The 26,999-nt window shown below is 47.8% G+C and overlaps 1 protein-coding gene and 1 pseudogene across 1 annotated transcript in view; one reads left to right on the forward strand and one right to left on the reverse strand.

Annotated features, from left to right (window-relative positions):
• Positions 1–26,999, reverse strand: part of ex (FERM domain containing expanded) — a 177,632-nt gene that overhangs the window by 27,287 nt on the left and 123,346 nt on the right.
• LOC138352565 (uncharacterized) lies at positions 8,535–20,039 on the forward strand (annotated as a pseudogene).

Raw genomic sequence — 26,999 nt, forward strand, 5'->3', positions numbered from 1 at the left:
TCATACCAGTAATTTTCCTAGTCGAGAAGGAACACTGGGAGAGACTACAGATGGAGAGAGAGAAAAGGAGAGAATATCCCCGAGAGCATATACAGGAGAGAAGAGACAGACGGATTTGGTGAGAGCATATCCAAGGAGGACATGGACGGAGTGAGAGGGAGCATGGAAGGGAGGGCATTTAGTCAGAAGGTAGGCAGGTTTGGGGGATGGGGGTTGATTGGTAGTGTGGGAAGGAGTAGGGGTGCTGGGACGGTAGCAGGTATTAGTGTGGGGTGGGAGGCAAGGCTCTGTGGTCGGTAAGAGAGCGTCCGATCTTGGGAGGAGGTGGCAAGAGAGAGAGAGAGAGATAGAAAACTAGGAGCGCTAGAGAACTACAGCTAGAGGAAAAACAGGTAGCGAGCGCTATAAAAAGAGCTAAAGAGAAAGAGGGAAAGAGGGGAAAGAAAGAGAAAGAGGGGAAAGAAAGAGAAAGAGGGGAAAGAGACAGAGAAACAAGAAAAAGAAAGAACGAGAGAGAGAAACAAGAGAAAGAAAGAAAAAGAAAAAAGAAAGAACGAGAGAGAGAACGAGAGCAAGAGAGAGCAAGAGAGAGAGAGAGCAAGAGAGAGAGAGAGCAAGAGAGAGAGAGAGCAAGAGAGAGAGAGAGCAAGAGAGAGAGAGAGCAAGAGAGAGAGAGCAAGAGAGAGAGAGAGAGCAAGAGAGAGAGAGAGAGCAAGAGAGAGAGAGAGAGCAAGAGAGAGAGAGAGAGCAAGAGAGAGAGAGAGAGCAAGAGAGAGAGAGAGAGCAAGAGAGAGAGAGAGAGAGCAAGAGAGAGAGAGAGAGAGCAAGAGAGAGAGAGAGAGAGCAAGAGAGAGAGAGAGAGAGCAAGAGAGAGAGAGAGAGAGCAAGAGAGAGAGAGAGAGAGCAAGAGAGAGAGAGAGAGAGCAAGAGAGAGAGAGAGAGAGCAAGAGAGAGAGAGAGAGAGCAAGAGAGAGAGAGAGAGAGCAAGAGAGAGAGAGAGAGAGAGCAAGAGAGAGAGAGAGAGAGCAAGAGAGAGAGAGAGAGCAAGAGAGAGAGAGAGCAAGAGAGAGAGAGAGCAAGAGAGAGAGAGAGCAAGAGAGAGAGAGAAGGGGGGGGGGGACGAGCCAGAGGGGGGAGAGAGGGGTATGAGGGTGGTAGGCGGGTCCAAGTGGCAGGAACCCGCCACTGTGTTACGCACGCTGATGCCAAAGCTCGCTATCTGACCCACCGGTTTCCACCTGCCCCACCTCCACTCTCACACCCGCCCACCACGCTCTCTACACATCCGTCCCTTGCCCATATTACCCACCAAGAGTGCCCCCAGCGCCATCCTCTCCATTAAATCTTCCCAGGGGCCACCCCAGCAGCCAGGGCACACTGGGGTAAAATTGCCACAAACGTGGCACCGGGGCGCGCGAGATGCCATCAAGTGTTCCCTGAAACCCAGCTGACCACACTCCCTCGGTGACCGACTCTGATGTTCTTTACAGCTCCTAAGTATCGGGTTGTGCTCCACCAACCGCCGAGTTCGCTTAACCAAAGCCCTAATGGCGGAGACCTGCCAGCACACCTCAACACGGGTATCGCCTCCACGCACCCACTATATATGGAACTCCTTGGAAACCTTATTAAACATATACTTTTTATTTGGTTTGGAATTAAACGCGAATCAAATAAACACTTGTGAGATTTCCGACACGAATATTGGCCAAAATTTATGACCAGAAGGAACAATAATAGAGAGGAGTTGATGAGTGGGGGAGGAGGGGGAGAAGAGATAAATGTAGGTAGCGGGTAGAGGGTGGTGGTGGTGGCGGCGAATGGGGGAAGGGGTTGAGCACAGTAGCCGGCCAGACAGACACACCCGCCGCCCCTCCCCCCTCTCCTTCCCCCACCCACACTACCACCCAACACTCCCCACCAACACCCTACAGCCCCTCCCCCCCCTCAACAACTCTTCTTAAACCCCTTTGCTTAACATTTACAAAAACCACAGCCCCTCCCAAACACCTGTTTCCCCCACACAGCTTCACAACACACGCCCGTCAGCCCCTCCACCCACCTGGAAAAAACAAGGTACTTGGGTTAAATTTGCGAACGATGCCCCCAGTGAGGTCTCTTCGCCTGTACTGTTGCAGCGCCCTCGCCTCACACACCACACTCCCTGCCCTCTCAGTAATGTTCTCTCTTCCTTCTTACCTACATGTAAATAATTAATAAAGTAAAGTGCTAAGGCTTAAAAACTATTTATCACCATCTATAACACAGAACAGTAAAAAAAGAATCCTAGATATTTAGGATGTCAATACGAGAACAAAAACACACAAGCGGAGCAAGGTATGAGGCTCACCGAGGATTGGATCAAGTGACAAACGAGTCTAAGGGACATTGGGAAAGCAATATTTCCGATCATACTGAAAATCAGGATATTGTGCCAGCAGTTGCGCAAGTATAAACATGACAATGAAGTTCTAACAGTAAGGCGCAGCTCTTTGTTCCGTTAAGTTAAGCGTCTGTGGCCAATACACAACCTAGCCAGAGCCGTTTCCCATCTCTTCAGGTGGTAGGAGGGTGAAAATGGCACGTCACATTTTATAAGCAGTTATTCGCAATGCCCAACCATCTATCTGTCGAAGTAATGAATCCGTTTTGGGGAGATGCAACACCAAATTAGAAGCAACACCAATCTGACTGAGGACAAAAAAGAATTTGACTCATATCTGGTATTTGAGAAACAGGTAGTATTGGATCACGATCACCTCAGGATGAGATAGGCTAAAAGACTCCATGGTCATGAGGGTACCGAGAGTCAACCACAATAAGTTGACCAAACCACACACTAGAAAGTGAAGGGACGACGACGTTTCGGTCCGTCCTGGACCATTCTCAAATCGAGTCTGCAACCACAATAACACACGAACGTTGGTGTATGAGAACCAAGGAACGTCAAACATACAAAGCTAAACTAAGCTTTGTTGTGAAAAGGCGTCTCTGCGGGAAAGGAAGCACATAGGTTTGATCAAGAAAGGTTACGGAGCAGTCAACGTCATCAGCAGACTTTTGCCCATCCTTAAACAGAGCATTAACGCATAAATGACCTAAAAAATGTTACAGAAAAAGCGTTTCATAAGGGCCAGAGCTTTACAAAATTTTAATGTGGAGCTCTTTCACGGGGGCAAAGGTGGCACAATACGAAGAGGGGACATTATGAAAGTGTATTGAGAATCTTGTACACATTATATCCATCTAGATAAGGAGGGGACTAGGGCTCCATTAGTGATTGCAGTCAGGCTTCGGCATGAGAATGGGGTGTTTGTGCGCGCTTAATATCGTAGAGAATACCCATCACAGCGGTCTTGTTACCATGACACCGCGGTTTCTACACAAAAGCTATGGATTCAGGAAGGACAAACAAGGTGCAAGCCTGTATGATGCACAGCGTCAACACGTCGAAGGGTCGAGGGTGAAGTCGACGAGCACGCTGAGCGGCTGTAGTTAAATTCAGCACTAGGTAGGAGTGCAAGTTAGAACCACTTCTGAATTAGCAGGAAATTGCTTCCGTGTCTGCAAATTCTGCAAATAACGAGATCGTGCACAGAAAGCGTCAAAAACACTCCAGTTAGGCGAGTTATGGGTGTGTGTTAAAGGCAATCAGGAAAAATAGAAACGCCCTCATTTGGTGATAAATGGAAGATAAAGAAGTCCCGCTTTATACCTTAAACGTACAACCAGAGAAAATTTTAATGAAAACGTTAAAATGCCTCAAGACCAAAATAATAAAGGCATAACAAACATGAACCTCCAAAATCGGCAAGGATATCAGTCGCGCTGCGACACTTGCAAAGGCCAAATTGAGGAGACAAAATTATTATATTCTAAAAACCACTTAAAACGTAAGACGTTACTCATACGTTCCATAAGTTAATAAACGTAACTAGCCAGGGCAATATAGGACACTATAGGTTAGCAACATGATGGGGAAGGAAACCTGCCTGAAGGCAACCGAGACCTCACTTCGATGGAGGATAAAAGTGTTTTCACATCTCCGTTTCTTCGAAGAGTGTCTGCAGTGACTTATTAACAGTGAGAATCTGCTGTATTTCATAACACTGGAAATATAAAATGATGCCCTATATAACCCTTTTTATAACCAAAGGACTGTGAACACCATAGAACCCTCCCTCTGGGCACAAGTCCTTCCAGCAGAGAATAAAATGTGGTTACACAACTGAACTACACATTTGTCCCATTAACATGCGTAGTGTGGAAATCACTGAATAATTTTTATTTGATTTATATATACAAGAGGTCTTACATTCTTGTAAAAGCACTGGCACGCATAGCTTTTTGGGCAGGTCCTTAATCCTAATTTCCCCAGGATTATGACCCGCCAAATCGTTTAACAACTAGGTACCCATTCACTACTGGGTGAACAGAGGCTACAGTTAAGGATTGGCGCCCAGTCATTCCTCCCCCGGCCAGGATAAGAACCCAGGCCAAAACGCTCACAAAGCCCAGGACGAGTGCTTTACCACTGCGCCACGGGACATAAACGTATCTGGCAGCTTTATCAAAACCCAAATGTCGAGTACACAATGTCAACTTTGTGAGAGAAAACGCACTTCCTTGAACATTATATTGTACAATGTCCCATATTGACTGACTTTCGCCCTCCTGGGCTGAGGTATGCTGAACTCTGTAAATACTATATGAATACTGGAACACTTTATGATATATTGGACTTGTACCCAAGATTGACTATGTAATGCATCAGTTATACAATGTATGTGATGTAAATATATAACCTGAGCTTGTAAGAGCATCGTCATCACCTCCAGTGGTTAAGTGCTTAATAACACACTATAGTTTCTATAGCAGCTATCTTACCCCTGACAAAGTAGGAGACATAAATTGTGTGTATTCACCGAGTTGTGCTTGCGGGGTTGAGGTCTGCTCTTTCGGCCCGCCTCTCAACTGTCAACTGTTTCTACTACTACGATTATTTTTTTCCACACACACACACACGTGTGTGTGTGTGTGTGTGTGTGTGTGTGTGTGTGTGTGTGTGTGTGTGTGTGTGTGTGTGTGTGTGTGTGTGTGTGTGTGTGTGTGTGTGTGTGTGTACTTACCTAATTGTACTTACCTAATTGTGCTTGCGGGGGTTGAGCTCTGGTTCTTTGGTCCCGCCTCTCAACCGTCATGTTCAACTGGTAGGTCATGTTCATGTCACAGTTCTTGCCTGGGTGTGGGTGTACTCACCTATTTGTGCTTGCGGGGGTTGAGCTTTGTCTCTTTGGTCCCGTCTCTCAACTATCAATCGACTGGTGTACAGATTCCTGAGCCTACTGGGCTCTATCATATCGAGTTGAAACTGTGTATGGGTCAGCCTCCACCACATAACTTCCTAGTGCATTCCATTTACTAACTACTCTGACACTGAAAACGTTGTTTCTAATGTCTCTGTGGCTCATTTGGGTACTAAGTTTCCACCTGTGTCCCCTTGTTCGTGTTCCAGCCGTGCTGAAGAGTTTGTTTTTGTCCACCCTGTCAATTCCCCTGAGAATTTTGTAGGTGGTTATCATGTCTCCCCTATCTTATCTGTTTTCCAGGGATGTGAAGTTCAGCTCCTTCAGCCTTTCCTCGTAGCTCATAACTCTCAGTTCCGGTACAAGTCTGGTGGCATACCGCTGAATCTTCTCTATGTCTTATGTTTAACTAGATATGAACTCCAGGCAGGAGCTGCATATTCCAGGATTGGTTTGACATAAGTGGTATACAGGGTCCTGAACGATTCCTTACACAAGCTTCTAAAGGGAGTTCTTATGTTGGCCAACCTAGCATATGCCGCTGATGATATTCTTTTGATGTGGGCCTCTGGGGACAGGTTCGGTGTAATATGAACCCCAGATCTTTCTCTCTACTTGACTCATGCAGGATTTCACCTCCCAGATGGTATCTTGTGTTCAGCCTTCTGCTCCCTTCGCCCAATTTCATTACTTTACACTTTCCTGAGTTGAACTTTAGCAGCCATTTTCTAGACTATTCCTCCAGTTTGTCATCCTGTAGTCTCTGTCTATCTTCATCTGTCTTGATTCTTCCCATAATTTTTGCATCATCAGCAAACATTGAGAGGAATGAGTCTATACCCTCTGGAAGATCATTTACATATATTAGAAACAGGATGGGTCCATGTACAGAGCCCTTTGGGACTCCGCTGGTGACATCTCGCCACTCTGATGTCTCTCCCCTCACAGTTACTCGCTGTTTCCTGTTGCTTAGATACTCCCTTATCCACTGGAGGCTACCTTGAGGTGCTTCCGGGGCTTAGTGTCCCCGCGGCCCGGTCGTCGACCAGGCCTCCTGTGGAGCACCTTACCTTTTACTCCTGCCTGTTGCTCCAACTTTTGTAACAGCCTTTTATGGGGTACTGTGTCAAAGGCTTTCTGACAGTCCAAGAAAATGCAGTCTACCCACTCTTCTCTTTCTTGCCTAATTTTTGTTGCTTGGTCATAGAATTCTATTAAACCTGTGAGGCACGATTTACCATCTCTGAACCCATGTTGGTGGTGTGTCACAAAACGATTTCCCTCCAGATGCTCTACGAGCCTTTTCCTCACGATCTTCTCCATCACCTTGCATGGTATACAAGTTAGGGAAACTGGCCTATAGTTCAGTGCCTCTTGCCTGTCACCCTTTTTGTATATTGGGACTACATTAGCTGTCTTCCAACTTTCCGGTAGATCTCCTGTTTCCAGTGACCTGTTATACACCATAGAGAGTGGCACACTTAGTGCCTCTGCACCTTTTAGTATCCACGGTGAGATTCTGTCAGGCCCAACAGCCTTTGTCAGATTCAGCTCCAACAGATTCCTTTTGACCTTATCACTGGCGAGGTCAAATTCCTCCAAGGTTGCTTGGTTTGCCTCATTTAGTGCAGGGGCTTCTCCTTGTTCTTCTGTGAAGACCTCCTAGAATCTCCTGTTGAGTTCTTCACACACCTCCATGTCATTCTCTGTGTATCTGTTCTCCCCTTTTCTCAGTTTCATCACTTGTTCCTTCACTGCTGTTTTCCTCCTGATGTGGCTGTGGAGCAGTTTTGGTTGGGTCTTGGCTTTACTCGCAATGTCATTTGAAGAAAGTAGAACAGTGCAAACTGGAACTAGCAGGTCCATTGTTTATCACAATGAAATGTGTGGTGGGAAGTAAAACATGTGTATGGGGCAAGTAACAAAGTCAGTAAATTAACAGATGTTGTCACAGCTCGTATAAAACTTCGCTACAAGTATCTCTGGCAGTTCGGCTTGTATAGGGATCTAGATGATGTAAAGTGTAAAGTGTGTGGACAAAGACAGGGACACACACTCGTACACTATATCTTGGATTGTAGTAAAATTGAGCCATTTAGAGATAAATCTAAGCTCACGTTGTATGATATGGCAACCTATCTTATTACCAAGGATAAAATATCTGAAATACTTGCGCTGTATCCATATTTCGCTCCCAGTAGATAAAGACATATGAAATTAAGAAACAAGTAGTGTATTGTGAAGACTAATAATAAACAGCAGCTCCCCAATGACTGTAATATCTCAATTGCTCAAACAATTCTGTGTTAGCAATAAGACCTACCAGCAATGTATAATTACTTACTGTAAATATATAGCTCTTGAAATAGAACATTCTCTGTAACTATAAGGTGTGAAGGATAGATGGAATTGTTTATGTAATAATTTAAGATGAGGTCTGATAAAGACCTTTTGTGCCCTCTGTAATGCTTTTTGCGCTACCGCTCACAGGATGGGTATGGGGTGCACAAACTAGCTGCCTCCGGTGGCAACAATCATCAGTCAGTCAACCACTTTCTGTGGTTGACTGTTCAATAAATCACTGAACTATATGTTTAACAGATCTCTAACCCTGTCCACGGAGGATAGACGAAAATGAATATTTGCTGATTAGCATTGTCAATGTGTGGCCACGTCTGTGGTAGAAAATAATAATAATAATAGTAATAATAGAAAAATCTGCGCCACGGGAACTGTTGGAATATAAAGAATCTAAAAGTTAAGACGGACAAGCAATGTCGAGACTTCAAATAATTGAATTCAAAGCCATTTGGATTCAGATCTGCACACATTGAGTTAAGACTAAATACGTTCTATTGAGAAAAGTGGCCAGACCACTATTGGGTCGGAACCCATCAAAACTCAACTTGCTGGCTACATAAATGGCTACATATAAGAAATAGTCAACATTGGATTTTAACAACCACAGACAGGGTGCATGTGTGTATAGGCAGATGAAAGGAGAATTTTGTTGTTATTATTTACAAAGAATGTCTGAATCAAAAACGGAGTTTGCAGCTGTGGTTTAATGTAACAAAGTACCTTACTTTGCGATGATTTCGGGCTCAACGTCCCCGTGGCCCGGGGCTCAACGTCCCCGTGGCCCGGTCCCCACCCAGGCCTACATGTAACATATTAACAAAATAGAAAGATCCTATTATGAGAGTAAGTTCAAATTAACGCCTGGACATGCGTACATGTGACACAAAATGTAAAATAGAGGACATAACCCCACGCAATATTGCGCAAGGTGTTAAATTAAAGCGGGAGGAATTTTTGAAACAAGAAGGCCGTTCAGGCTTGTTCGCATTTGTGTTCCTCACGTATGCCCCAAAGAATGAGGTGATTTGATAAAATACCATGCCCAAGATTACCAACAGAGTGCCGGCGGGGGGATGGGGAATTAGCCTCGGCTACCATCCTCTTTTGTTCGGTCGTGTTGGTCGAATGGTTAAGGGATCCTGTACATCAGTTGCAGAGTGCTTCTGGCAGTATGGGTTCGAGTCACTTTTGGGGTGTGAGTTTTCAGTTGCATATATGCCTGGAGACCATTCAGGCTTGTTCGCATTTGTGTTCCTCACGTGTGCCCCAAAGAATGAGGTGATTCATTCATTGAATGAGGTACATATTAGGCTTATACCGAGCCACCCCCCCCCCTCACCCAGGGTCGAGTTACTGACCCCGCCCAGGATGTAACCGCACAACAAGCTAACTCCTGGGTACCTATTTCCTACTAGGTGGACAGGGGCATGAGGTGAAAGGAAGTACGCCCAACCATTTGTGCCGCACGGGATTCGAACCCGGAAATATCGATTATGAGTCTAGAACGAACCCGACTGCACACGCACGCACGCGCACACATATACAAGGGGCGCCGGTGGCTGAATGGACAGCGCGCTTTACACGTAATCATGTCGTCCGGGGTTCGATTCCCGGGGCCGGCAGAGACAAATGGGCAGAGTTTCTTTCACCCTGATGCGCCTGTTACCTAGCAGTAAATAGGTACCTGGAAGTTAGACAGCTGTTACGGGCTGCTTCCTGGGGTGTGTGGGTGTGTGTATGTGGAAAAAAATAGTAGTTAGTAACAGTTGACTGATTGACAGTTGAGAGGCCGGCCGAAAGAGCAGAGCTCAATCCCCGCAACCACAACTAGGTGAATACACGCGCGCGCGCGCACGCGCACACACACACGCACACACACACACACACACACACACACACACACACACACACAGTGCAGGCAGCCGTAGACGATCAGCGGCTCCCCTATATTAACATTCTCAGTGTGCACTCCCCCTAAGGTCTTCCAAGGTTACCCACCACCGACCCACGCCTAATCTCCCCCACCCCCCCCCTCCGACCTTCTCCGCCCTGAACCAACACATAGTCTCCCCTCCTCCCCATCCATCTTCCTAACTCGCCTCTAAAACACATCTCCCCACCACCCTAAGGAGTCTCTCTTCCACTTCCGCCACCTCGCTTCTCTCTCCAACACTCGCAGAGCAAATTGGCTCTATATCAATGTTTGCAAACGATGCAAAACTAATTACACACATAGGAACCTGGGGAGTTAGACAGCTGCTACGGGCTGCTTCCTGGGGGGGGGGGGTAACAAAAAGGTCAAGGACCGGGCCGCGAGGACGCTAAGCCCTGAAATCATCTTAAGATAACCTCAAGATAAGATAACCAGGACAGAATAGGGACCGCAATCCTGCTAAAAACCACTTCATATGTAGATTGAAAAAATAGCTGTTAGAATTTGACCCAGCCAAATGCAACGTTATAAGTATAGGAACAGGAGTAGTAAATAATGTGCAGCAATATACAAGAGCAACAACTGCCAGGCCTGGACTCACTGGTCGACTCCTGCGCATTACACAATGTTTCCCGGCGATTTTTTTTTTTTTTTAATTTTCACTGGGCGAAAATGGGGGCGGCTCTGTCGGTTATCTTGAGGTTATCTTGAGATGATTTCGGGGCTTCTTTAGTGTCCCCGCGGCCCGGTCCTCGACCAGGCCTCCACCCCCAGGAAGCAGCCCGTGACAGCTGACTAACACCCAGGTACCTATTTTACTGCTAGGTAACAGGGGCATAGGGTGAAAGAAACTCTGCCCATTATTTCTCGCCGGCGCCTGGGATCGAACCCAGGACCACAGGATCACAAGTCCAGCGTGCTGTCCGCTCGGCCGACCGGCTCCCCGGCCGACCGGCTCGGAACCTGGGCTGAAATCAGGTCCTCCTCTACCTTACTCTGCGCCTCCTTTTGGACAACTCCTATTTTATTCTTCAAGTCTTAAACTCATTCACGAAGTTGGTTCTCATTTATATTTATCCTCTAGTTATTCAACGCTGTGTTTCATCACACGATTTGTGTTTCCTACTAATCATAGTAATGTTAAATTCAATAACAATTATGTAAATCATTTGGACAACTATTGCTTCAACGTTGTAACATGTTAAAACAATACTTAACAAATTTATTTAAAACCCATTCAGGATTTTGCTCTCAACCCCCGAAAAAGTTGTGGTACCTGAACACAGTGTGCGCCTAGTGTGATCACTCTGGAGAGCAACAGTGCCTTCCAACACTTACGGCGACCGTTGTCACCTACACAAGGATGGACATATTGTCACATACACAATGTTACTGGAGACACTGACACACACACACACACAAAGGTTACAAGACATGATCTCGCACACAAAGGTCAGACACGCGATGTCTCAATCACGCAATTTAGTATGAGAACCAAAATTTTCTCGATTTTTTTTTTTTACACACGCGATCAGAAATTCTCAGCTACTCAATGGCCACGCAGACAAGTCACTAAAGCAACGGATGGTCTGGGATGTGAATGATGCAGTGTGGCACGTTCAGGAATCTGGCGTCAGAATTATCAGCAATCATCTTCTGGTATAACTAACTCTTGCAGTGGGTCCCCGAGGTACCCGCGCGCGCGCACAAGTTGTAGAGATGCTGGTGCGCAGGTGTGTCGCGGATCAGGAAACTGTTTCTACGGACAGGAAGGTGGTGAGCCACAGGTACACTGACGTTGGGTTTTGCTGTCTCAAAACAACATATATCAGTTAATGACTGATCGACGATCAGTCGCATACACAATGTACAACACAACACAATCATCCACCCCAAAGTCCACTACGGGGTCACCATAGCCCGTGCTACTTGGAACTTTTTGTTCCAGGAAGCGAATCTTTAACAACAACAACATCCACCCCCACCAAGATGGCTACCGTCGTCTTCCTTAAAAACAGTTTTCTGAACTAATACATTAACTGTTAGTTTCTTTGGTCCAGCAAAAGAAGTAATTGGGTTTCCTGGGTGGTTTTGGTGCACGTCTACACAAGTGGACGTGTATCCAGAGTGTGGGTCGAGCACACAGCCCTGGGGTAACAGTCTCTCCCATCCCCCAACAAAAGGAAACGAATGAGATGAATAGTTATATCATTTATGTCTTAAACCTTAACCTTAATGCTGGACCTTAACCTAGACAGTTGTATGGAAAAAACATAACACTGAGAAGTTATAGTTCAAGAAAACAATATATTAGAATCAGACACCGAAAATTTATTACAAAATTAACATAGCGGCTGAGGCTCAAGTCGAGCATAAACTAGTGTACAGCCTTACCAGGGGTAAACTATATATGTTTACATCTCAGTCAACAAAGGGAGGTAACCCCCCCCCCCTCCCCTCGGTCCCATGCATATCTAATACATTCGTTACTCTTAAATGTTAAAATAGCATTTCCAACACTGAAAATATATGTTAAAATATGGACATACAGAGGGTGAGAGACCCGAGCAGTGATTAGCAGATGGGTGTGGTTTGGCGAGTATTGTTGGGGAAGGGGGGGGATAGACGCTGGTGGCAGCAAAGGGGGGGGTGGGGGTTGAGGGGAGGGTGAAGGCAGGGAGGGTGTGTAGCAGGTGGTGTCAATGGGGTGGGTGTGTAGAAGGTGATATGGGTAGAGGGGGTGTAATTGGGGAAGAAGTGAGGGTGGTAGTGGTGATAATGGTAGTATAGCGATTATGGTGGTGGTAGTTTGTTGTAGTTTTCCTGGGGGTGGTGTCAGTGGGGGTGGGGGGGGGGGTTGATTATGTAACACAACAGTTACACCAACATACAGAACTTGGCAAGTAACAACCCAGTACTAACTATAGTTGTATTATAGTGCTATCCAAGACGTACACTACTCCATGGCCCTGTACTCAACTTGTGCAAGTCTTAAATATATGCAACACCTTTTGCAGGCGATGAGTCACAATAACGTGGTTAAAGTAAGTTGACCAGACCACACACTAGAAGGTGAAGGGACGACAACGTTTCGGTCCGTCCTGGACCATTCTCAAGTCGATTTTGAGTCAATTCTCAAGTGAAACGTCGTCGTCCTTTTACCTTCTAGTGTGGGGTCCGGTCAACACCTTTTATTATATAGAAAGGTTTCAATTATCGCTGAGCGTGTTAGTGGCTTTGCACGAATATAAAAATATCACTTATGTAATCTCACGAACCCATTGTACCTTCTAGTAAATAAATAAATTATTATTATTATTTATATGGAAAGGTTTCTATCATATGGAACAGTTTTATGCACACTCACTGTTTCACACACACATACACCCACACACATACACTACTGAGCCCAGTAGGCTCAGGAATGTGTACACCAGTTGATTGACAGTTGAAAGGTAGGACCAAAGAGTCAAAGCTCAACCCTCGCAAGCACAACTAGGTGAGTACACACACATACATATACACACACACAAATACATATATATACACACACATACACACATCTATTCTATTCCACACACAGAATATGTTAGATGTAGAAGTAGTTGAAGCAAATTAGATTAAAAAAATTTCAATGTAAATATGAGAAAAGCGTGAGAAATGAGTCATTGTATTAATCTACGAACGTTCGGAAGGCGGGGCTAGGAGCCTAGCTCGACCCTGCAAGCACATCTAGGTGAGTACACCAAGTACACACACACACACACACACACACACACACACACACACACACACACACACACACACTGGTCCTCGCGGCCGAGCGAATAAGAGTTCGGGAGTCGCAGTACTGGGACCCGGGGTTCGATTCCCTGGCGAGAAGGAAACAAATGAGCAGTTTCTTTCACCTGATGCCTGTAACAATACATAGTAACCCGGGAGTTAAACAGCTCCTTTTTGCGTGCGAGAGAAATATATGTTTCGAAATTTCCATGATAGAGAAATTTAAGTGGGAAGTCAGTACGTTACACAACACACGGTTGCAAAAGCGGGGCCCAAGAGGCACCACCTGGATGCTGCGGGTCCACATAGTAACTAAGACCCGGGAAACAGAGAGAAGAGAGAGAGTCCGGGCTGGGCGCTCCTATGCTCACTAAGGTCATGCTGTAACCTTGCGTTAATGTATTGCCACCTTATAGCAGTCATCCATAATAAGACTTGCTTAAAGGTCCAACACCTTTCCTGTCTACGTCTTTATCGGCAAGCTTGCAGGGTTGCAGAATCTCACCTAAGAGTGCAGTGTGCAACATTAGCAAGGGCCTCAAGTCCTCCACCTGTTTCACTTGCCAAGCAAATTGCATAAGGACTCTTCATCTTCAAGCTCACACCCCACCGTGACCACCACCACTATCACTCCCATACTCCAATACAGCAGTATGGCCAGTACAGATAGTATAACCATGACATGGATTACAACCATTTGACACAATATGAGTGGATAGTATAGTGAGTTCAGAGAGAATAACGAATACATGAAATACAATGAGTCGATTATAATGGTTAGAGTTGCGTGGTATGGATATATACTGTACTGGAAGGACTGCTGGAATCTCTAATATTTTTTTTATTTATTTAGGTACATGTGCGTTTATTTTGCTACCCTAGACTATATGAAGGGTGGTATATAGTGCGGGTCAAGCGACGCTAAAAATTCCCCGTATCACGGGACGATCAGTCAGAAAGGTCTATGTGATCAGTAAGACACATAGGCAACGCTAAGTAGGCCAGCGAGAGGCTTAGGCCCCATGCACCAATATCCCTGAAAACAATAGCCTTCAGGAGGCCTGGTCAGAGATCGGACCGAGGGGACGTTGATCCTCGAAATCAACGTAAGGTAAGTACTGGCAAACTTTGGATGCATTATGACCAAAATACCTTAGTGATACATATAAACTATGGACTCTGCCAAGGACAATTTCTCTAAACAAAATAAACATTAGTTGCCACGGGTGTAATCTGTCAAATATTAATTCTGATCAGGCATTCGTCTAGATTTAATTGCGTTGTGTTTTAATTAGAAAAAAACAGATTGATCTTTGTTTATAAACCATTAGTCAATAAAGAACTCATAAGGGGGACACCTTAATTATGAGGCAATTATTGTAGTCACAGGTGTGTGTGTGTGTGTGAATGCAGTGACGAGTGATACCTACCCTTAGTGTGTGGCGTTGAAGTACTGTGTCACCTCATGTTTGGTGGCGTGGTCTCCAGAGGGAGCGCAAGTAACAAGTGTTTTAAAAGCTGGGTCGAGTGACCAAACTGAGATTGTAATCATTCATATTGTCTAACATATCACAAGTAGTTGTTATATAGAAATTTTAGTAGTGATTTATTTTCATACCATTTTGCAAGCGGATTATATACCCTATACAACGCCAACGTTTTCAGACTTAGGCCGGCTACAGTATACTGCTTGACTTGTGTGAGACACGTGTTCATTCTTGTAAGACTCCTTATTTCCTTCCCACAGTCAAGAACCTAAAGAAGGATAGTATTTATAACTGGTGCGAGTGTAACGAGACGGGAAGCTCCATTGGCGCCAGGAAGGGTCATCCCCTTTCCTCGTCTTTACCCATCACCCCTTTCCCCATTACTTTACCCACCACCCCTTCCCTAGGTGGTGCCAGGGGAGCCAACCCTGGCCGACCGCTCTTACCTTTAAAATATGCTAATACCACCGACATTGGTCGTCACCACTGCTAACACCGCCACTACCACGACCACCATCACAAACACCACTATCAGCCCACGACAATCAGCACCATAACCATTACCACAGAGCATTAACAAGGCGTACCAAAGGCAATTAGCCCAGCATGAGCAGAGGCAGCATGTCGGGAGGGAGATGACGGCAGGGCTCACACCGACAGCCTGCTGCTCCACCCGCTACACTGCTACACCACCTCACCACCACAACACCTCACCACACCACCACCGCACCACACCACCACCACACCACACCACGGCTACACCACACCACCATGGCTACACCACACCACGGCTACACCACACCACCACCGCTACACCACAAGTAACACTAGTAAGGGATGACAGCACACCCTAATGTATTTCAAGAAAAAGTAACGCAAGGCAAAAAAAACAAACAGCTGTGCAACAAAAGGAACTGAGGTAACAACAAAAACAGCACCATTAACAGTAAGTAACCAAGAGCACAACAACAGGAACAACATTAAAGGTCACAACAGGAAGAGCAACAGCAAAATCGGAATTTTCATCAGAAGTTGGTCACCAGCGATAACAGTAACTCCATTATTAACAGCAACAATTAAGTCCTGCCATTACTTCCTCGTTGTGCTCCCTGGTTCACACTAACAACGAAAGGCGCACACACACACGTACACACGCACACTCACACGTGCGCAGACGTGCACACACACACGGGGGGGGGGGGGGGGGGGATAAGGATGCAATAACGGCCCTAGTAACGAAGAGAAGTCAAATGTAAGAAAGACGTTACAACAGCAGAAACAGAATGATGCCTTCATGTGCATAATGACAATATGCGTTAGACCAATACTGAAATAATAAGAGTCTATGCGTTACAATAACACAGTTTACACCAATACTGGAATATGCAGCACCGGCATGGAACCCGCAACTTGTCAAGCATAAAGCTAAAACTGCAAAAAAGTACAATGCTTTACAACAAAATTGGTCCTGAGCAAAGAGGATTAAGCTATGAAGTTAGGCTAGTAAATCTAGCCTGTCGAAGTAGTAAAGTAGTAAATCTAGCCTATAAGAAGATAGGCTACTAGCTAGCCTATCTTAGAGAGGCTAGCTAGTAGATAGGATAGGATGGTAGTAAATCTCACAACCCATAGAGGATAGAAGGAACAAAGGTGATATGATCACAACATGAAAGATACTGAAGGGAACAGATAAGGGTGAACCTCTTCGGATTGAGAGAAAGCAGGACAAGAGGACAAAGGTGGAAGCCGGAAACGCAAATGAGGCGAAGTGACGTAAGAAGTATTCGTACACTAAACGGTTACGTACAATGCTCTAGAACAAGCTGCGGAAAGCCCTCCAGCCACAACTTTAAGGCCAGATTCTACAAAGAATTTGAAAGTTAGAATAACTGTATGGAAACGCAAGAGGTAGAGCAAGGCACGGCAGGCGGAACACTAAGAGGTGGACCTCACTCCCCCGTACACACTGTAAGGTGGGTAGGTACCAGCATTAACAGGTGCCAGGTAAGTCCACTACGGGCTCACCATAGCCCGTGCTACTTGCCCCGCTCCTGTGCCAGGTAAGCTACGGGCTCACCATAGCTCGTGCTACTTGGAACTTGTTCCGAGTAGCTGAATCTATAACAACAACAACAGCATTAACACCGTCAATCACAAGGTCAAGCCTTTTTAAGGACGAGACGACATAAATGTAATCTAGAAAGGCAAATGAGACCAAGAAACGCAAGGAAATACTCGTATGAGTGGTCTACAAGTGGAACACGTTGCAAGAAGAAGCTGTGGAAGCCACCTCCATCCACATCTTTAAGGCAAGATTCGACAAGGAATTTGAACGTCAGAATAGATACGATAAATTATAACGCAGCATGTACAACAAGGCTGGTAGGCGGCATAAATAGCTGAACTTCACTTTCTGGTTGTCACTGGTAAGTATCACCACCACAATCACCACTACCAGTCACATTACCACTATCACCACCTCCACCACCACTATCAACACCACCACCATCAATACCACCACCATCAACACCACCACCACCACCATCAACACCACCACCAACACCACCACCACCAACACCACCACCACCATGACCACCACCATCAACACCACCACCACCATTACCACCATCACCACCATGACCACCACCATTACCACCATCAACACCACCACCACCATTACCACCATCAACATGCTGGCCGGGTCGTCTACTGGCAGAGGCTGGCTGGCACGCACAGGAATGCGTTGTCATGTTCATTCACTTCCATTCATTTTCCTTGGTGATCGTTCACTGCCATTCTTTGAATATGGAAATGTGCATGCTATTATGAGTCACCCGATAGTCCGTTGGAATGAGTGGTGGAGAGTGTCTATTAATATTTTTGCTGGTACCACGAGGCGGTGATTACATCCCTGCCACCACTACCACCACCATACCCTGCCACCACCATCATCCCTGCCACCACTACTACCACCATCACCACTCCTGCCACCACTACCATCATCCCTGCCACCACTACCATCATCCCTGCCACCACTACCACCATCCTGGCCACCACCACTACCATCCCTGCCACCACCACTACCTTCCCTGCCACCACCACTACCATCCCTGCCACCATCACCATCCTTGCCACCACTATCATCCCTGCCTGTACCACCACCCCTGCCACCACTACCACCACCCCTGCCACCACTACTACCATCCCTGCTACCATCACCATCCTTGCCACCACCACCATCCCTGCCTGTACCACCACCCCTGCCAACACTACCACCACCCCTGCCACCACCACCACCATCCCAGCCACCATCATCCTTGCCACCACCATCATCCCTGCCTGTACCACCACCCCTGCCACCTCCACCATCATCCTTGCCACCACCATCACCATCCTTGCCACCCCTGCCACCACCATCCTTGCCACCACCACCACCATCCCTGCCACCATCACCACCATCCCTGCCACCACCATCCTTGCCACCACCACCACCATCCCTGCCACCATCACCACCATCCCTGCCACCACCACCACCATCACCATCACCCGTGCCACAACGACCACCCCTGCCACCACCACCATCCCTACCACCATAATCCCTGCCACCACCACCATTATCATCCCTGCCACCACCATTATCATCCCTGCCACCACCATCCCTGCCACCACCACCACCATCCCTGCCACCACCACCACCACCACCACCACCCCTGCCACCACCAAAATCAGTCACTAAAACAACCACTGTAATTACCACCACCACTACCACCACCACTACCACCATCACTGCCACTAATACCATCATTGCCATTACCACCATCACCACTCCCGCTATCACATTCACTGACACCACCACCACTCCCGCTATCACATTCACTGACACCACCACCGCTGCCAGGACCTCCATGGTATCCTCACACGAGTGAATAAAGCAACCGCAGAGCCTCGGGCACCTCCCACCGGCAGATCAGAGGGGTCTTATGCCTGGACATTCAATATGGTAGTGTGTGAGGTCATGACCGAGTTCCTGCTCTCAGAGTTTGGGTGGTGGTAGAGTACTGTAGTCTACGGAACTTGGCGGCCAGGTTTCCCTCCTGAGCTGGGAGACATCAACTCCGCCAGTTGACGGATAAGGTTGTCTGGAGACAAGTGAGGGTAATAGAGGATGTGCTTGCTGGTGGTATTACTGGCGCACCGGGGGTATTATAGGTGAACTAGTGGTATTATTGGTGCACTAGTGGTATTATAGGTGCACCAGTGGTATTATAGGTGCACCAGTGGTATTACAGGTGCACCAGTGGTATTATAGGTGCACCAGTGGTATTATTGGTGCACCAGTGGTATTATAGGTGCACCAGTGGTATTATAGGTGCACCAGTGGTATTATAGGTGCACCAGTGGTATTACAGGTGCACCAGTGGTATTATAGGTGCACCAGTGGTATTACAGGTGCACTAGTGGTATTATAGGTGCACCAGTGGTATTATAGGTGCACTAGTGGTATTATTGTTGAACTAGTGGTATTATAGGTGCACTAGTGGTATTATAGGTGCACTAGTGGTATTATTGGTGCACCAGTGGTATTATAGGTGCACCAGTGGCATTACAGGTGCACCAGTGGCATTACAGGTGCACCAGTGGCATTATAGGTGCACCAGTGGTATTATAGGTGCACCAGTGGTATTATAGGTGCACCAGTGGTATTATAGGTGCACCAGTGGTATTATAGGTGCACCAGTGGTATTATAGGTGCACCAGTGGTATTATAGGTGCACCAGTGGTATTATAGGTGCACCAGTGGTATTATAGGTGCACCAGTGGTATTATAGGTGCACTAGTGGTATTATAGGTGCACCAGTGGTATTATAGGTGCACCAGTGGTATTATAGGTGCACTAGTGGTATTATAGGTGCACTAGTGGTATTATAGGTGCACTAGTGGTATTATAGGTGCACTAGTGGTATTATAGGTGCACCAGTGGTATTATAGGTGCACCAGTGGTATTATAGGTGCACTAGTGGTATTATAGGTGCACTAGTGGTATTATAGGTGCACCAGTGGTATTATAGGTGCACCAGTGGTATTATAGGTGCACCAGTGGTATTATAGGTGCACCAGTGGTATTATAGGTGCACCAGTGGTATTATAGGTGCACCAGTGGTATTATAGGTGCACTAGTGGTATTATAGGTGCACCAGTGGTATTATAGGTGCACTAGTGGTATTATAGGTGCACTAGTGGTATTATAGGTGCACTAGTGGTATTATAGGTGCAGCAGTGGTATTATAGGTGCACCAGTGGTATTATAGGTGCACTAGTGGTATTATAGGTGCACTAGTGGTATTATAGGTGCACTAGTGGTATTATAGGTGCACCAGTGGTATTATAGGTGCACTAGTGGTATTATAGGTGCACCAGTGGTATTATAGGTGCACTAGTGGTATTATAGGTGCACTAGTGGTATTATAGGTGCACCAGTGGTATTATAGGTGCACTAGTGGTATTATAGGTGCACTAGTGGTATTATAGGTGCACTAGTGGCATTATTGGAACTAGTGATAGTGCGAGTCTAGTAAGGGCGATAAAGATGTAAGAGATTCAGGCCAATAAATTATTATATCATTTTGTGTCAGAGTTGTGCACATGCTACATTACTACTAAAGATACAAGCATTTCCGCCTGTCCTCCACTGACTGGGGTAGAGATCTGTTATCGCCCACCACACTGTAATGTGGTGGACGATTGTGCCTTGCAAATTAGAATCGTAAGTATGTCACAATTACCATCCCCCCCCCCAAGAAAAAAAATTCAATTTGTGCGTGGAGGTTACCGCAGATTTACAATTTACAGTATATTACAACTCTGCATCAGTGTTACTTTATTTTTTTAAACTCAAAACATTATTACCCGTATTAATTCAGTTTAACTCACGTCTCAACATATTACCAGTGCCGTTCTTCTTTCTGAAGAAACCCATAAACATGCATTGAAGAATATATAATTCTCAGTCTTTATAACCGTGGACATGTGTATGCTGAAGTAAGTAAGTAAGTAATTATCAAAAGAAGGCACCAAACCGGGAAGGCTATGTAGCACCATCAAATACGCAAAATAATCAGAGGGCGCTAAATATCACGAAGGATGCCAATACGAGAACAAAAACGCATAAGGCGAACGATATCAAAAATATCCGAGTCACCAAGAATTCTATCGAGGGACAGGTGACCGCGAGGGGCGGTCGGAAAGCAAGACACACGCTCGTCCTGGAAGTCAGGACATTCAAGAAGGACATGCACGACCGTAAGAGGGACAATGCAACTAGGACAATAAGGAGCAGGGCGGCGCTCCATCAAGTGACCATGGGTTAAGCGAGTATGGCCAATACGCAACCTCGCTAGAGCCGTTTCCCACCGCCGGTTACGGTGGAAGGAGGACGGCCACGAGGAAACACAACATTTAAGAGTACGTAGCTTGTTACCAGTAACAGACAACCAAGAAGCCTGCCAACGGGTAAGGACTGAGGAATGGATAACCGGGTAAAAGTCGGAATACGGAATGCCTTTACGAGAGATGGGACAAGAGCGGACAGCTTCCTTAGCGGCAGCATCCGCACGCTCATTTAAAGACACGCCAATATGGCTGGGAACCCAACAAAACTCAACCGACTTAAATTTACTGTGAACGAGAAACAGCCAATGCTGGAGCTCGACAACTACCGGATGAACTGGATTAAAGCACCCGAGAGCCATGAGGGCACTACGAGAGTCAACAACAACCACAAAGGAAGACTGACAACGAGAAAGCAGGAGACGAAGAGCATAGAGAATAGCATAAAGTTCCGCTGTAAAGATGCTAGTCTCCGGAGGCAAGCGACACATATAAGTGCGATCAGGAAAAACAACAGAGTAGCCAACACCGTCCGCTGACTTAGACCCATCGGTGAAGACAGAAACGGAGCGGGAGTGAGAAGAAAAGTGCTCGAGGAAAAGGCGTTTTAGAACTGTAGGAGGGTAAAAGCTTTAGTGATACGAGTCAAGGATGTACAAAACCGCGGAAGAGGGACCCTCCACGGGGGCAAAGAAGGAACAACACGAGAGAACATCAGAAATACGAACGGGAAAGAGAATCCTGCAGGCGAGATAACCGGACAGAAAGAGGGAGGTGGTGAAGAGGAACAGGAACCGCAGGAGGGGTAAAAGTTAAAGCACGACAGAGACGAGAGGAAGGATGTTGCAAGGACCGCGCAAGATAGCGAAGACAGTAGCGATCACGGCGGTCCTGGAGAGACAGGAAGCCAGTGTCAACATACAAGCTAAGGACGGGAGTCGAACGAAAGGCACCAGAACTGAGGCGCAACCCAGTATGGTGCAAAGCATCAAGACGGCGAAGAGTAGAAGGAGAAGCAGACGAGTAAGCAGGGCAACCATAATCGAGCTTAGACAGGACGAGAGAGGAATGTAAAGCAAGGAGAGTGCGCCTATCTGCCCCCCAAGAAGTATGGGACAAGACCCGAAGGAGGGTAAGGGACTTAGAGCACTCAACACGGAGGTAAGAGATATGGGGAGACCAAGACAAACGAGTGTCAAGAATAACCCCAAAAGCTTCGCGGAATCTTTGTATTCAAGGGGATGACCATAAAGTGACAAAGAGGGACGAAGAACAACCCGTTTCCGCGTAAAAGTCATGGCACAAGTCTTAGAAGTAGAGAACTTGAAGCCATGACCTGTGGCCCAAGACGACACGGCATCAATCGCAAGTTGAAGCCGGCGTTGAAGGAGAGGCGAATCATCACCCTGACAACAAAGGGTAAGATCATCGACATAGAGAGCGGAGAAGACAACCAGAAGGAAGAGAGGAAAGAAGACCATTGAGGGCAACCAGAAAAAGAGTAGTGCTCAGAACACTACCCTGGGGCACACCTTCGTATTGCTGAAAAGGGGGAGAGAGAGCGGTACCAAGGCGCACCCGAAAGGAACGACGAGAGAGGAAGCTGCGGAGAAAGAGAGGGAGATGACCACGAAGGCCAAAAGAATGAAGTTGAGATAGGATATGATAACGCCAAGTGGTGTCGTAAGCCTTTTCTAGGTCAAAAAGGACGGCAACAACGGAGGTCTTCGCAGCAAAAGCAGTACGTATATAGACCTCCAAGTTCACCAGGACATCTGTCGTGCTGCGGCACTTGCGGAAACCAAATTGAGAAGGGGAGAGGAGGTGATGGTGTTCCAGGAACCACATCAGACGAACGTTAACCATACGTTCAAAGAGTTTGCAGACACAACTTGTGAGAGCAATAGGGCGAAAGTCCTTAGGGGAAGTACCCAGAGACCCTGGTTTGCGAACAGGGAGGACAACGGCATCGAGCCAGTCCTCAGGGACTGACGACGACTCCCAGATCCGATTATACAGACTCAGTAAATACTGAGACGTGCTCGGAGGGAGATGGCGAAGCATCTCATAATGAATACCATCGGAGCCCGCCGCCGTAGAACCGCAGAGGGCCAGGGCAGAACGAAGTTCAGAGAGAGAGAAGGGATCATTATAGGGAAGCTGAAGATGAGTGCAGAAATCTAAAGGACGAGACTCAAGGACAGGTTTACGAAGAAGGAAAGATTGGGGAAGATGAAGACCAGAGCTAACAGAAGAAAAGTGGGAAACCTAGTTCGGAAGCGACCTGCAACGGGTCCGCCACAAGAGTATCATGGAGGTGAAGGACCGGTGAAACATCGGGAACGAACTTACCCGCTATCTTGCGGATACGCTTCCAGATCTGGGCCAGAGGGGTTTCGGACGTAATTGTCGAGACATAAGACGCCCAACATTCACGTTTAGCCGTACGGATGGCCCTACGGGCCACCGCACTCGCTTTCCGAAAGAAAAGAAAGAATCGGTCGTCTGCCTACGGCGGTGCTTCTTCCAGGCTGCACGCTTACAGCGGACAGCCCGAGCACAGTCCGCATTCCACCAGGGAACGCACTTCCGTGGACCTCGAGAGGAAGAGCGAGGAATAGAGCGGAGGGCAGCGTCGAAGACAGTGTCATGAAAAAGGAGGAGAGCGCGAGAGAGGGGCAGAAGGGAGAGGTCAGAGAGAGTAGCACTGAGGGAAAACAGGGTCCAGTCCGCCTAGCAAACTGCCACCTAGGGAAAGAGAGGGAAAGGGCGAAAAGAGAAAAAGGAAAACAAGGATGGGGAAATGATCACTTCCATGGAGGTCATCAAGAACCTGCCATGTGAAATCTAAGTAAAGAGAAGAAGAGCAGAGAGAAAGATCAAGACAAGAAAGGGTGCGAGTTCGAGAGTCCAAATGAGTGGGCTCACCAGAATTCAGAAGAGACAGGGAAGAAGAGAGGAGAAACGGCTCAAGGAGGCGACCCCGGTATTCGTCAGAACGTCACCCCAAAGAGAATGACGACAATTGAAGTCACCCAGCAGGAGCACAGGCTCCGGCAAGGAGTCTAGGAGGTGTTTCAAATCAGGAAGAGAGAGCGGGACACCCGGGGGGAGATAAATGGAACAAACTGTGTACCATTTCCCCACAAAGATACGAGCAGCAGAACAATGGAGAGGCGAAGGAAAAAGTAAAGGAACAAAGGGAACATCAGCCCGAATCAAGAGAGCAGAAGAATTAGAAGCCCCAGCAATGGCTGGGGGGGGGGAGAGAAAGGAATAGCCACGAAAACGACCAGGACGAGCACCAAGCATCGGCTCCTGGAGACAGACACAAAGGGGCGAAAACCGCGAAACCAGAAGTTGGAGTTCGAGGAAATTGGCGTAATAACCTCGAACGTTCCATTGAAGAATGGACAACGACGAGAAGAGAAAGGACAAAAACAGAGAACAAGGAAGAAACAAAGGCGAAAGACCAACAGAGCACGTTAAAGAATATCAGGGTCGGGATCAGGGTCAGCAAAGTCAGGGTTAGGGGGCATGGGTAAACTGAGCAAAGACGGAGGGAAGGAAACGGGAGAACAGATCAGAGGTGGGCGGGCAGGGTCCGGAGGAGGAGGAGGAGACAACGGAGAGGAGCAGTCAAGGACAGCAGCAGGAAGAGGGGGAGTAGAAAGAGAGGAGCGCACCCCAGCAAGAGCAGCACCGAAAGGGAAGCAGGGGCCAAAGAAACCTCCATAGCAGGAACAGGGGGCGCAAGCACTGAAACGGGAGTGGAAGGAGCAACAGAGCCAGAAGGAGGAGCTGAGGAAGAAAGCGAAGCCTTCTTACCCGCCGGGGAAGAGGAAGGAGAGGAGCCAGGCTTACGCTTCTGACTTAAAGAGACCGTGTCCCAGCAACTACGTACCGGGCAACGGATTCCAGTGTCTCAACAGGAGAAGCCGAACGAGAGCACACACGACGGCCGTTAGGAGAGCGATGGACATCCGCCCGCACCGACAGGCGGCGGGGAGAGCCGATAGATGGAGGAAGAGGATGGGAAGGAGGATCGGAGGGGGACGAGGAAGGAGACACAGAAGACACGACAGACCGGGTAGAAGGAAGGGGAAACCCCAGACAGAGGACCAGGAGGAGGATCCTTCGGGAGAGAACCCAAAGGGACAGAGGAGGGGGCAGTGGGCGCATCAGGGCCCAAGGCCTGGAAACGGTTGTGAGGTCTGAGGAAGGCGGGAAGGACGAGGAGAGGAAGAGCGCAACACGCGAGCATAAGAGATATTAGCATAAGGCGGGAGCCGGCGAACCTGGCGCCTCGCCTCAGGAAAAGATAAACGCTCCCGGTGCTTCAAGTTGAGGACGGCTGCCTCAAGCTTGTAATGGACACACGCACGGGAGAAGGTAGGATGGGCCTCACCGCAGTTGAGGCAACGAGCCTGGGGAGAAGCGCACTCCGACTTAGAGTGACCTTCGCCACCACACAAAGGACAGAGAGAGACAGTCCCGGAGCAGCGGAGGGCACCATGCCCAAACCTCCAGCACTTGTTGCAGAGCCGAGGAGAAGGAATGTACTCCTGGACAGAGCACCTGGCACCAGCAAGAATGACAGAGGGTGGAAGGGTCCTACCATCAAAGGTAATCTTCACAACCCGGAGGGGTTGACGGCGACTACCACGAGGGGGACGAGTAAACGTGTCCACCTGGAGAATAGAATGGCCCTGGGCAGCGAGGATATGTCGAATATCGTCGTGGCAGTCGCGTAGGTCCCGAACACCGGTCGCAACATGGGGCGGGAGCAAAATAGTGCCAACACTGGCATTCAACTGGACGTTCTTCGAGACCCGAACGGGGGTCTCGCCAAGGCAGGATAAGGCAGCCAAGCGGGAAGCAGCATCCTGAGAAGGAGCAGCAACGACACGCGTACCGAGACGAGTGGGTTAAAAGTAATGGAGGCATCCACGGAATCAATGAGATGTCGATGAAGGGAGAAATCGTCAGGAGGCGCAGAATCAAGAGGGAGGAGATCAAAATATTTGGGCCCACGAAGCGGGACCAAACAAGGCTTGATAGGTAGCAGAACTGGAAGGAATCGAGCGAGGGCGGCCGTGACGAGAACGGCGGTGAGAACCCCCAGAGAGAGAGGGGTTAAAAGGCGCAGTAGTAACAACTAGAGAAGGAGCCGCGCCAGGGGACGAGGTAGTCACCACTGGGGGCTTGGGGCTCGACCCAACCACAGAGGAGGGAGGGGAGCCAGGGGAAGGAGTCAGAGAGGCCAAAGGAGGAGCAAGGTCGGGGCCCAATGCAGCGGAGGCTACAGAGCCCGGTCTTCCAATACGGACCGACTCGGGGGCTTGGTCGCCCCACCCCACGAGCCTGAAAAGGTAAGCCAGAAACAGCCGAAACAGGGGTTATCATCTTGACGAAATTACGAATTCACTCACGAATGTGCCCCCACACCCACCATGGAGCCACAATTAGAGGCAGGACACCCAACAAGAAGCTATCGCCGATCTTGTCGGGGCCTCCTAGGGGTGCGTCGTGAGTATACGCCCCACAAACGCCACCTTAAGAAACCGACAGTCCGTCGAGATCGGGTTCAGTGACGAAGTGGGGATTGACAATAAAAGGTTCCCCTCGCTCTCGACGTCGGGTACCGCAGTTCTACGGGTGCAAGAGTATGCCTCCTCAAGCACCCGGGCGTCAAAGTAGAAGAAGTCCAAGGGAAGAACCAGAACGAGCAAAAGGTCGGCA

The sequence above is a fragment of the Procambarus clarkii genome, chromosome 5 (assembly GCF_040958095.1).
Source record: "Procambarus clarkii isolate CNS0578487 chromosome 5, FALCON_Pclarkii_2.0, whole genome shotgun sequence".
Taxonomy (NCBI): domain Eukaryota; kingdom Metazoa; phylum Arthropoda; class Malacostraca; order Decapoda; family Cambaridae; genus Procambarus; species Procambarus clarkii.